A 13,464-nucleotide genomic window follows, 5' to 3' on the forward strand; every position below is an offset into this window, starting at 1 on the left:
ACCACTACTGGTTTGTAATATTCATCCCAAACATCCCTGGTCTATTTCCAACCTGTTTCCATCATGATGTTTCCATCTGGCTCCTGACTTCAACCTGTTTCCATTATGATGTTTCCATCTGGCTCCTGACTCGAGGCTATGTCTTCCTTTGCAAACCCCACCTGTATTTGGCTTCCTTCTTGATTCCTGACTTGTTCTCAAGGGCTTTACTTAGATACACCCTATGAACTCTTCTCATTTCAGACTTCCTTGAGAGGGTCCTGACATTCTGTTGCTTCCTGAGGACCAACAGAAAAAATAATAATAATAATAATCATATGATTATATACAATTACATATATAAATATATACATATAGCATCTACTATGTGCCACATCCTGAATTAGTTTGCATAGCTAACCTCTGTAACAAATATCCAAAGTCTCAGTGGTCCAACACCATAATAAAGATTTCTTTCTTGCTCATTACAAAGCCCAATAGGGAGTAGGGGAGGTATATAACTGTGGAGTTATTCAGGGACCCAGACTCCTTTCACCTGGTCACTCCACTGACCCGTAGGTCCCCAGAGTCCTCCACTGGATGCTCTGAATCTAGCTGGCAGATGAAGGAAGAGAAAAATGTGGAAGACCATGAAGAAAAATTTTAGGGACTAGGCCTGGAAGAAACACATATCCCTTCTGCCCACATTCCATTAGCCAGAAATCAGTCATATGGCCCCACCAAACTGCAAGAGGTTGTCTGAGAAATGAAATTAAGAAAGAAAAGAGGGTTTGGTGTTACATGAATCCTTTGAAACCCTATCTTCACCATTGTTTTGACCAAATTTGACATCTAATTCACCAGGTGCTGGCACAGTTTATACCTGTGTGCTAGGGCTGAGGAAAAAAAATCTGTCCCCAAATCAGAGTTATAACCTTTCAGTCTTAAATCCAGCCTCACTTGACCAAAGCACCCAAGCCCACCACAGCGATGTAAATTAAAGCTTTGCCCCAGAAAGAACACCTCTTTTTCATGTGGTCTGTTGTTGGTATTATCATTTACAGAAGGTTTAAGAGTATAAACAGTTTTAATAGTATGTTATAACTCTGAATTTAGAAAGCAAGCCAAAAGTATAATTCATTTAGTAGTTGAAAATTGCATGATTCTTGTGACATGATTTTTTTTCTTTCTGTAACTAGAAAACATAAATATAGAGAAATACAAAAATGCCAGTATGTTAAGAGGCAAGAGGAATAACAGAGAGAACTGGTGAATGATCTTTAGTAGGCCAGCAAAATTTGCCACATCAAACATGTTTGATGAGGCTCTGGGGAATAGGGGATTGGAATAAATACAGAGCATCCAAGGTAACAACCTGCATAGCAATAGGTCCCAAATGGACAACATGTTGTAGGTAGAATCAGCCCCCATATGCATTTGGACGTGGGTAAGGGAGCATAGTTTCTTAGGGGTCTAACATGGGTCAGGCCACCACATGCCAGGCTCTGTTCTAAGTACTTTATGCATACATCTCATTTCAAGCCCTCCAATAACAAGAATGCACTATGGAGTTAAGAGTTTCTCACTGTGGTTCTGAAATCCCTAGAGAAAGTAACTCCTCTCAGTGGCAACCTTGGCAACAGAATTATCCAGAGTGCCAGGGATGCTGGAACCAAAGAAAACAGACAGGCAGCCCGAAAGAGGATTTCCGACACCAAAGTGGATCCACCTATTTGGATCCGACTATTTCGTACTACAAGTACAAAATGACTTATAATCAATTCTCCTCCATCTGTTGTTCACTGGCAGCTAAATCCATCTCGTACTTTCTTCCAGCTTAGTAATTCACCTCAAACAGGATAGCAAACATGTTCTTTGTCACCAGCAAACATGTACCCACACAGAAATACACAGCTAGCTACAGACACACACACACACATACACACACACTCCACTTTTGTGTCCTGAATGTGGCCTCTGCTAGTGATGATAATGATAAGGATGCTGGTGTTTTGGAGAACATATGACAGACCAACACAGTTAGAGTAAAGATAAACTACATTTAAGAAAAAAGAACAAACTACAAAGTTGGATACAATATGGTTGCAATTATGTAAAAATATATCTAGAAAGACAGGAAAGAAACACACCAAAATGGTGATGATGATTATATTCTGGTGCTGGGATCATAGGTTACTTGGTTTCCCAGAGCCAGAGAGTTCAGGCTTGTCCTAGGTCATATGGACATAAACTGGCTGCACCCTTGGTGGCCTCCCACCCAGGAACATCACTGAAATTTAGTTTCTTCTTTTATATGTCCTCCAAATGTTTTTTACTATGCGCATCATTACAAAAGAAAGAAAAATAACATTTTAAAAGTCAGTTGTCAGTACAGACATGGATATCTAAATTCATTCCTGTATTCTCATGTTTAAAACATTTTATAATTTGAAAGGTACATTAGAGACACCTGGGTGGGTCACTTGATTAAGTGTCCAACTCTTGGTTTCAGCTCAGGTCATGATCTCAGGGTCCTGGGATCGGATCAGGCCCCATGTTGGGCTCTGCACCCAGCAGGGAGTCTGCTTGAGACTCTCTCTCCCTCCCCCCCTCATTCTCTCGAGACTCTCTCTCCCTCCCCCCCCATTCTCTCTCTCTAAAATAAATAAATAAATATTTTAAAAATAATAATAATATAAATGTATATTGAACTAAATTATCCTGAGCCAAATCAATGACCCATCCCTAGACCATAAGCTTCATGGGGCAATGTCTGTTTCATTGACTAATGTACTTAAATACCTATAACAATGTCTAGTACCTAGCAGGCAGTTAATACTTGTTGAATGAATACATGAATATTCTGGTTCTGACAGTAGCTTCAAAAAGAAATATGGAAATTAACATGTCAGCATTCTAAGTCAAAGATATGCTCTCCCCATCCTCCGTGGACCAGGATAAGATGGTCCATCTTTACCACAGACTGAGTAAACAAGAATTCATGTTCATTGCCCAAAAACTCCTGGCTCCTCTTTTTAGAAGGGACTTCATTCTTCCATCATACCAGGACCTAATGGAAAAATCCTGCTACCACATCATACATAACATGACACCTTCTATATTGGTACTTTATAAAATATTAGGCATGTTCACCATACAAGGCAAGCTGATGCCAGACGAAATAGATTACACACTTGGGTGGTTGAAATTCTAAATTACAATCATGAATTTAAAAGTATCTTCATGGGTAGGGAAAGCACAAAATCTCTACATTGACAAGATGACTGAAATCTTAGAATCACAAGCACATTTTTCCAGATGTTGATTATGTTGCTGCCCCCAAAACTCTACCAGAGAATCAGTCTATATTATCATGAGAAAAGAAAGCAGGTAGAGTTGGCAGCAGGTGGGAGTATTAATGACTTAATGCTGAGGTGCTTTTGTCAGCTATTTAAGTTACCAAAAGGTATTTTTTTTTTCATTGTGATAAATTCTTGCACATCTATTTGGCAATCAAATTTTTAACAAAATACCTCTCTAGTCAGCGAAGGGCATTTGGAAGAATGGAGGTGATTGGGTTTCTTTTCACATGAGTTGCCTCTTGGCTTCGTTAATTCTCTCTCTGATTTTGAAGATACCCTGCAAACCACGAAGCATCGTCATTGACACGTAGCCTGCACTCAGCACACAGTTATGGGCTCAACTAAAAATGTGTGACAACTGAAGCGCATCTCAAGGAAAACCGAAGGGTGTTGGAAATGCAAGAGCACGTGTTGGAAATATTAAGTGGAAAAGGGTAAAAATGAGGTGTTAATTCAGTGATTAAACTGAAAGAAGTAAGAGAAAAGCCAATAGGTCCTTCTAGTAGTTGTCTTCATTTTCAACTCCTGTTCGTCAAGGTCACTATACCAGACTCTTCCACATACACATCACCTTTAGCCCTCACAACAATTCCCATTTCACACATGAAGAAACTGAGGCCAGCCACAGCAAGGTGGATGTGAGATCTAAATGGGGCCCAATCTGACTCATCTCCAGGCCTCCATCCGCCATGCTAGGCTGCCTCTCTTCATCTTCTGAAAGCTGTAAAGTTCCAGACACTCCTGATCTCATTGATGGCCCTGCCACTCACTCTTACTTTTTCAAGTTCTTCCTTTCTTAATAAAGTCTAAAGAAATAGCTAAGCATGGAGGAGACCGGTGCTAATCAGAGGACTCTTCCTTTCCCATCCCCACACCTGGAATACAGAACTGTTCCCCCCAAGGGTTCACTGCCCTTGAGCTCCCCTTGAGGTTTCCGTCCTTGGAGGGGGCGGCTTTTAGCCACCTCCCAAGCTTCACCCACCCCCAATTTCAAGTATCTTTGGTGGGTTTGGTTCCCATCCACAGCACTGTCACAGACCCTCAGCACTGACCACCCGCAGCTTCCTGCTGCACCAAAAGAAAGGAGAAAACCCCAGATACCGTGAAGATGACTTGCCCTGAAATCAGCAGTCGCTCAAAGGACTACAAACCTGCTTCCCTAACACCCAGATGGACCCCGGAAGCCTTTCCACTGGGACTCTCCTGAGAAGATGGGAGGGACATCCAACATCTTGAAGGAGTAGGAAGGAAAAGAAAAATTGGAGAAAATTTGCATGAGTGCTCAGAGGCCCAGCGTGCATGCCCCACAGTCCACACCTGCCTTGGTCCGTGCTTTCAGGCAGCTCACAATTTAGACCCACTGACCCTCCAGTGAATAAACAAATAGACAAAGACAATGCCAAAAGAGAGGGAAGTGGGGGGAAAGGGATTTTAGTCCCCATGGACTAACATTAATGCTAGTCTCATTTTTGAAATAGTGATAAAAGGCCATAAGCAAAAGTGATAGGGTTTTTTATTTTTAGATTATTAGTGTCATTTTCACCCTAACCATTTTCACATCATTTTCATCCTACCTGTACTCACAGTCATGCAGTAAAACATCACAAAGAATAGCATAAGCTCGGGGGAGGAGTTAAGATGGCGGAGGAGTAGGAGACACCTTTTTCAGCCGGTCCCCCAAGTCAAGCTGGATAGGTACCAGACCAGCCTAAACAACCACGGAATCAGCCTGAGACGCAGGAAGATGCATCTGGATCTCTACAAATGAACATCTCCAGCGCTGAGTATTGTCGTACGAAGCGGGGAGCCATGAAACCTTGCACAGATATCGGAAGATAAACGGAAGGGGGAGGGAGCCGCCGCGTTCGGGCGCCGGGAAGCGGTAGCCACCTACATGGGAGAGCGGGCGGGGCTCGCAGACGGCACCCACAAAACAGCAGACTGAGACCGTGAGCCGGGTGCGCGCGCCACCAGGCATCTCGCAGAACACCGGAATCCCGGTGCGCTCACTGGATCCAGACTGAGACCGGGAGATCCGGGAGCGGGCGCGGGGCGGCTGGCGGCTGGCGGCATTAGAAACACAAAGGACAGAGACGCGCCGGCCCTGGAAGTGAGGGCTGGGACACCGGGTGTGGGGCACACATCCCGGGACGCTGCAGGGTTGAGCAGCACCAACAGTAACAGAGTTAAAGTGGCCAGAACATTAGTAGAGAACGGGCCGCAATCCCTCTGTTCCGTGACAGAGGCTGAAATTCGGCCGCTGCTGCTCTGACTCTCAGAAGAGGCACAGCAAACCGCCAGGGAAAGCCGCCAGAGAACAAAAGCCTGGAAAGACCGGCTCACAGCGTGCCCATCCCCATCCCCCCTCGCAGGGGACGCGGAGACTCTACCCAAACAGGGTTGCCTGAGTATCGGCACGGCAGGCCCCTCCCCCAGAACACAGAAGGCAGGCTGAAAAATCAAGAAGCCCACAACCCAGGCGCCTGGGTGGCGCAGTCATTGAGCGCCTGTCTTCGGCTTAGGGCGTGATCCCGGCGTTCCGGAAAGGAGTCCCTCATCGGGCTCCTCCGCTGGGAGCCTGCTTCTTCCTCTCCCACTCCCCTGCTTCTGTTCCCGTTCTTGCTGACTGTCTGTCTCTCTCTCTCAGATAAATAAATAAAATCTTTAAAGAAGAAGCCCACATCCCTAAGATCCCTATAAAACAAGGGGCACAGCCTGGGACCCAGTCAATAATTTGGGCTCTGGACAACCCCGCAACCTCTCCTCATCAGAATGACAAGAAGAAGAAGCCCCCCCGCCCCCCAGCAAAGAAAAGACAGTGAGTCTGTGGCCTCTGCCACAGAAATAATGGATATGGATGTAACCAAAGTATCAGAAATGGAATTCAGAGTAACGATGGTCAAAATGATGAGTAGAATTGAAAAAAACTATTAACGAAAAGGTTACTGAGAATATAGAATCCCTAAGGACAGAAATGAAAGTGAATCTGACAGAAATTAAAAATTCTATGAGCCAAAGGCAGGCAAAACTAGAGGCTCTGATGGCCAGGGTCACAGAAGCAGAGGAACGGGTTAGTGAATTGGAGGATGGGTTAATAAAGGAAAAAACCAAAATAGAAGCTGCTCTTAAAAAAATCCAAGCCCACGAATGTAGGTTACGGGAGATTACTGACTCAATGAAACGATCCAATGTTAGAATCATTGGCATCCCCGAGGGGGTGGAGAAAAACAGAGGTCTAGAAGAGATATTTGAACAAATTGTAGCTGAAAACTTCCCTAATCTAGTGAAGAAAACAAACATTCGTGTCCAAGAGGCAGAGAGGACCCCTCCCAAGCTCAACCACGACAAACCTACGCCACATCACGTCATAGTGCATTTCACAAATATTAGATCCAAGGATACAGTATTGAAAGCGGCCAGGGCAAAGAAATTTCTCACGTACCAAGGCAAAGGCATCAGAATTACGTCAGACCTGTCTACACAGACCTGGAATGAGAGAAAGGGTTGGGGGAGCATATTTAAAGCTCTTTCAGAGAAAAACATGCAGCCAAGGATCCTTTATCCAGCAAGGCTGTCATTCAGAATTGATGGAGAAATAAAGACATTTCAGAATCGCCAGTCACTAACCAATTTTGTAACCATGAAACCAGCCCTACAGGAGATATTACGGGGGTTCTATAAAAGTAAAAAGGCCCCAAGAGTGATACAGAACAGAAAGTCACAGCCAATACAAACAAAGACTTTACTGGCAACATGGCATCATTAAAATCATATCTCTCAGTACTCAGTCTTAATGTTAATGGCTTAAATTCTCCCATAAACGCCACAGGGTTGCAGATTGGATAAAAAGAAATGACCCATCCATTTGCTGTCTACAAGAGACTCATTTCGAACCCAAAGATGCATTCAGACTGAGAGTAAGGGGATGGAGTACCATCTTTCACGCAAATGGACCTCAAAAGAAAGCTGGGGTAGCAATTCTCATATCAGATAAATTGGATTTTAAACTACAGACTATAGTTAGAGACGCAGAAGGGCACTATATTATTCTTAAAGGAAGTATTCAACAAGTGGATATGACAATTATAAATATATATGCCCCCAACAGGGGAGCAGCAAGATACACAAGCCAACTCTTAACCAGAATAAAGAGACATATAAATAAAAACACATTAATAGCAGGGGACCTCAACACTCCACTATCAGAAATAGACAGAACACCCTGGCAAAAACTAAGCAAAGAATCAAAGGCTTTGAATGCCATACTCGACGAGTTGGACCTCATAGATATATATAGAACACTACACCCCAGAACCAAAGAATACTCATTCTATTCTAATGCCCATGGAACATTCTCAAGAATAGACCATGTTCTGGGACACAAAACAGGTCTCAACCGATACCAAAAGATTGAAATTATCCCCTGCATATTCTCAGACCACAACGCTCTGAAATTGGAACTCAACCACAAGGAAAAATTTGGAAGAAACTCAAACACTTGGAGACTAAGAACCATCCTGCTCAGGAATGACTCGCTAAACCAGGAAATCAAAAATCAAATTAAACAATTTATGGAGACCAATGAGAATGAAAATACAACAGTCCAAAACCTATGGGATACTGCAAAGGCAGTCCTAAGGGGGAAATACATAGCCATCCAAGCCTCACTCAAAAGAATAGAAAAATCTAAAATGCACTTTTTATATTCTCACCTCAAGAAGCTGGAACAGCAACAGAGGGACAGGCCTAATCCACGCAGGAGGAAGCAGCTGACCAAAATTAGAGCTGAAATCAATCAAGCAGAAACCAGAAGTACAGTAGAGCAGATCAACAGGACTAGAAGCTGGTTCTTTGAGAGAATCAATAAAATTGACAGACCACTGGCAACACTTATCCAAAAGAAAAGAGAAAGGACCCAGATTATTAAAATTATGAATGAAAAAGGAGAGGTCACGACGAACACCATTGAAATTGGAAGGATTATTAGAAATTTTTATCAACAGCTATATGCCAATAAACTAAGCAATCTGGAAGAGATGGAATCCTTCCTGGAAACCTATAAACTACCAAGATTGAAACCGGAAGAAACTGATTTCTTAAACAAGCCAATTAATTATGAAGAAATTGAGTCAGTGATAAACAACCTTCCAAATAACAAAACTCCAGGCCCGGATGGTTTTCCTGGGGAATTCTACCAAACATTCAAAGAAGAAATAATACCTATTCTCCTAAAGCTATTTCAAAAAATAGAAACAGAAGGAAAGCTACCAAACTCATTCTATGAGGCCAATATTACCTTGATCCCCAAACCAGACAAAGACCCCATCAAAAAGGAGAATTACAGACCAATTTCCCTGATGAATATGGACGCCAAAATTCTCAACAAGATCCTGGCTAATAGAATCCAACAGTACATTAAAAGGATTATCCATCACGATCAAGTGGGATTCATACCTGGGATGCAAGCGTGGTTCAATATTCGCAAATCAATCAACGTGATACATCATATCAACAAGAAAAGACTCAGGAACCATATGATCCTCTCAATCGATGCCGAAAAAGCATTTGACAAAATACAGCATCCTTTCCTGATTAAAACCCTTCAGAGTGTAGGAATAGAAGGTACATTTCTCAATCTCATAAAAGCCATCTATGAAAAGCCTACTGCAAATATTATTCTCAATGGGGAAAAGCTGGAAGCCTTTCCCTTAAGATCAGGAACTCGACAAGGATGCCCACTCTCGCCACTATTATTCAACATAGTACTAGAAGTCCTTGCAACAGCAATCAGACAACAAAAAGGGATCAAAGGTATTCAAATCGGCAAAGAAGAAGTCAAATGTCTCTCTTCGCAGATGACATGATACTCTATATGGAAAACCCAAAAGAAGCCACTCCCAAACTATTAGAAGTTAGAGAGCAATTCAGTAACGTGGCGGGATACAAAATCAATGCTCAGAAATCAGTTGCATTTCTGTACACGAATAACGAGACCGAAGAAAGAGAAATTAGGGAATCCATCCCATTTACAATAGCACCAAAAATCATACGTTACCTTGGAATTAACTTAACCAGAGACGTAAAGGACCTATATTCTAGAAACTATAAATCACTCTTGAAAGACATTGAGGAAGACATAAAAAGATGGAAAGATATTCCATGCTCATGGATCGGAAGAATTAACATAGTTAAAATGTCCATGCTACCCAGAGCAATCTACACTTTCAATGCTATCCCGATCAAAATACCGAGGACATTTTTCAAAGAACTGGAACAAATAGTCCTTAAATTTGTATGGAAACAGAAAAGGTCCCGAATCTCCAAGGAACTGTTGAAAAGGAAAAACAAAGCTGGGGGCATCACAATGGTGGATTTCGAGCTGTACTGCAAAGCTTGATCACAAAGACAGCATGGTACTGGCACAAAAACAGACACATAGACCAATGGAACAGAATAGAGAGCTCAGAAATGGACCCTCGGCTCTTTGGGCAACTAATATTTGATAAAGCAGGAAAAAACATCCGGTGGGAAAAAGACAGTCTCTTCAATAAATGGTGCTGGGAAAATTGGACAGCTACATGCAAGAGAATGAAACTTGACCACTATCTCACACCATACACAAAAATAAACTCCAAATGGATGAAAGACCTCGATGTGAGACAGGAATCCATCAAAATTCTAGAGGAGAACATAGGCAACAACCTCTACGACATCGGCCAAAGCAACCTTTTTCATGACACATCCCCAAAGGCAAGAGAAACAAAAGATAAAATGAATTTATGGGACTTGCATCAAGATTAAAATTTTCTGCACTGCCAAGGAAACAGTCAGAAAAACTAAGAGGCAGCCTACAGAATGGGAGAATATATTTGCAAATGACACTACAGATAAAGGACTGGTATCCAAGATCTGCAAAGAACTTCTCAAACTCAATACACGAGAAACAAATAAACAAATCAAAAAATGGGCAGAAGATATGAACAGACACTTTTCCAATGAAGACATACAAATGGCTAACAGACACATGAAAAAATGTTCAAAATCATTAGCCATCAAGGAAATTCAAATCAAAACCACACTGAGATACCACCTTACGCCAGTTAGAATGGCAAAAATAGACAAAGCAAGAGACAACAATTGTTGGAGAGGATGTGGAGAAAGGGGATCCCTCCTACATTGTTGGTGGGAATGCAAGTTGGTACAGCCACTCTGGAAAACAGTGTGGAGGTCCCTTAAAAAGTTAAAAATTGAGCTACCCTATGATCCAGCCATTGCACTACTGGGTGTTTACCCCAAAGATACAGACGTAGTGAAGAGAAGGGCCATATGCACCCCAATGTTCATAGCAGCAATGTCCACAATAGCTAAATCATGGAAGGAGCCGAGATGCCCTTCAACAGATGACTGGATTAAGAAGTTGTGGTCCATATATACAATGGAATATTACTCAGCTATCAGAAAGAACGAGTTCTCAACATTTGCTACAACATGGACGGCACTGGAGGAGATAATGCTAAGTGAAATAAGTCAAGCAGAGAAAGACAACTATCATATGATTTCTCTCATTTATGGAACATAAGATCTAGGATGATCGGTAGGGGAAGAAAGGGATAAAGAAAGGGGGGGTAATCAGAAGGGGGAATGAAACATGAGAGACTATGGACTATGAGAAACAAACTGAGGGCCTCAGAGGGGAGGGGGGTGGGGGAATGGGATAGACCGGTGATGGGTAGTAAGGAGGGCATGTATTGCATGGTGCACTGGGTGTTATACACAACTAATGAATCATCGAGCCTTACATCGGAAACCGGGGATGTACTGTAGGGTGACTAACATAATATAATAAAAAATCATTAAAAAAAAAAAAAGAATAGCAAAAGCTCCATAGCCGGGGTCCAACTCTGGCCCTGCTCCCATTGGCCATATGACCTTGGGCTCTGCCTCAGTTTCCTCATGACTGATCACAGTACCTCATATGGCTGTTGTGAGAATAAATGGCTTAATATGTGAAAGGTGCTTACAGCAGTGTCTGGCAGATAGTAACCACTCAGAAAATGTCAGAGGCTGCTCTTATTGCCACTGTTCCCTTGTTTTCAAGCCGTATGCATTCACTGCACTTTTGCATAATGTCTCTTTGACATAGTCCCCTGTGAAGAGTGGGAAGTCATAGGTAAAAGGACAGGGTCAGAGAGGGGTATAGACTGCCCTAAGAACGAGTTAGTGCGGTTCTCGCTCCAGGACTTCTGATCGCCCACGTGATTTCCAGCACTTCGCAACACGTCTTAAGTTGTTTACAAACACTGAACTCTCAGAAGAAAGTTCCTTGAAAAGCCTTAACCACTGCCGTGCTCCTTTCACATAAACAAGGAGGGAAATGGCACTAGGAGACAATGCGACTAGCAACATTGAACACATTGGAGGACCTCACACCTGGAGTTAACTTGGGGATGTCTGGATCAGAACCAAGTCTCCTTCTGCATGTGATGAAATCCTTCCACACTCCAAAGTCTCAGCGTTCAACACTCCCCAAATCACCAACACCCGGAGCATCAGGAACTCTGGAAAACAGCCCCCCCCCACCACCTCCCATAGGGCGCCGACCACACGACAGTGCTTGTCGCCAACACCGCTGGGGGGCGCCTGTGTGTTGGCAAGGCTCCACTCTGCACTACTTGGGACCGTCACTTAACATAAAGGCAACAGGACTCAGCCATCAAAAAGAACAAAAGCTTGCCACGACGTGGATGGAACTAGACTGTACTATGCTAAATGAAATAAGTCAGAGAAAGACAAATACCATATGAGCTCTCTCAAATGTGCAAGTGAAGAAACAAAACAGATGAAAATAGGGGAAGGGAAGGAAAAATAAAATAAGATAAAAACAGAGAGAGAGACAAACCATAAGAGACTCTTAACTATAGGAAACAAACTGAGGGTTGCTAGAGGGAGGTGGGCAGGGGGATGGTCTAGATGAGTGATGGGCATTAAGGAGGGCACTTGTGATGAGCACAGGGTGTGGTATAGAAGTGATGAATCGCTAAATTCTACTCCTGAAACCAATACTACACTATATGTTAACTAACTTGAATTTAAATTAAAAAACAAAACAAAACAGAAAGGCAGCAGAAACACAAAGTGGGGAAATGCTAAGAGAACAAGTGAAAGCAATACGCGAGCAGGAGTCTTCTCTTTTCTCCAAAGTCCACGCACCTTCTTGGGCTGCCCAGTGATCTCTTCTCACTGGGACGTAAGGTCCCCCACTTACCCGCAGAAGTGACCAGGGTGAAGGGCAGTGAGCGCAGACGTAAAGGCGAGATATGATTAAGCAGCTGGCTATGGGATCATTAACATGGACCTCATTTGCCTGGATATTTTCCCACAAAAACAGACAGAGACAGCGCTGAGTCCTGCAGCCAGGCCTTCAGCGTGGCTGAGACACCTGCAGGGAGCCCTGCCTTGCTCCTTGGGAAAAGGAAACGCTTAGGAGGCTCCAGAAAGACACAGCATTCCAGTCAAAGAGCTCGGGACCGAGGTTCGGGACCCCTAGATTCAAATCCCAGCTCCGGATGGCTGAAAAAAACATTCGTGTCTGAGTCGTGGTTGACGCATCATTTCGATGGAACTGACAGTACTTGTCTTGCCCCCTCGAGCTGTTGCTAGAGCAAAAGAAAGAAGAGCATTTGGAGGATTTTGAACGGAGTCAGCTGCGCTCCGCGGGGCTTACCTTGCTCTCCTGCGCCCTCGAGTTTCTCCTCGGCCTCCCCCGGGCTGTGGCACTCCTCTGCGGCCTCTGCACTCCTGGCTTCTGTCAGCGAAGAAAAGAAATATCCCCTGTCAGCCCCCGGTGATAACCAGAGGAGCACATCCTGGATGACCTCTCTGGGGTGCCCGACGCTGTTGACTAGTTCCTCTGCCTGGCCTCTGACTTTGGTTTTTCCTGCACTCGCGTGCCTGCTCCCCCCTGGCTGGCCTTCCTCCCTCCCTCTGCCCCTTAACCACTGCTGTTCCCAAGGGTTCTGTTACAGGCTCCTTTTTTCTCCTCACTCTCCAAGTGGTGGCATCCATCCCCTTGGGTGCTATTGACGCCTATCTCTTCAGCCAGCACATGAAGGGACTGAGCCAT

General features: G+C 43.7%; 1 protein-coding gene across 1 annotated transcript in view; it reads right to left on the reverse strand.

The window, feature by feature from the left end:
* Nucleotides 1-13,140, reverse strand: part of PDE1C (phosphodiesterase 1C) — a 517,847-nt gene extending 504,707 nt beyond the window's left edge. The window contains exon 1 of the mRNA XM_057304134.1: nucleotides 13,066-13,140. The gene's annotated coding sequence lies outside the window, so the exon portion shown is untranslated. The remainder of the gene's footprint in view (nucleotides 1-13,065) is intronic.
* Between the last annotated feature and the right edge of the window lie 324 nt (nucleotides 13,141-13,464).

This window comes from Ursus arctos, unplaced genomic scaffold (assembly GCF_023065955.2).
Source record: "Ursus arctos isolate Adak ecotype North America unplaced genomic scaffold, UrsArc2.0 scaffold_3, whole genome shotgun sequence".
NCBI lineage: Eukaryota > Metazoa > Chordata > Mammalia > Carnivora > Ursidae > Ursus > Ursus arctos.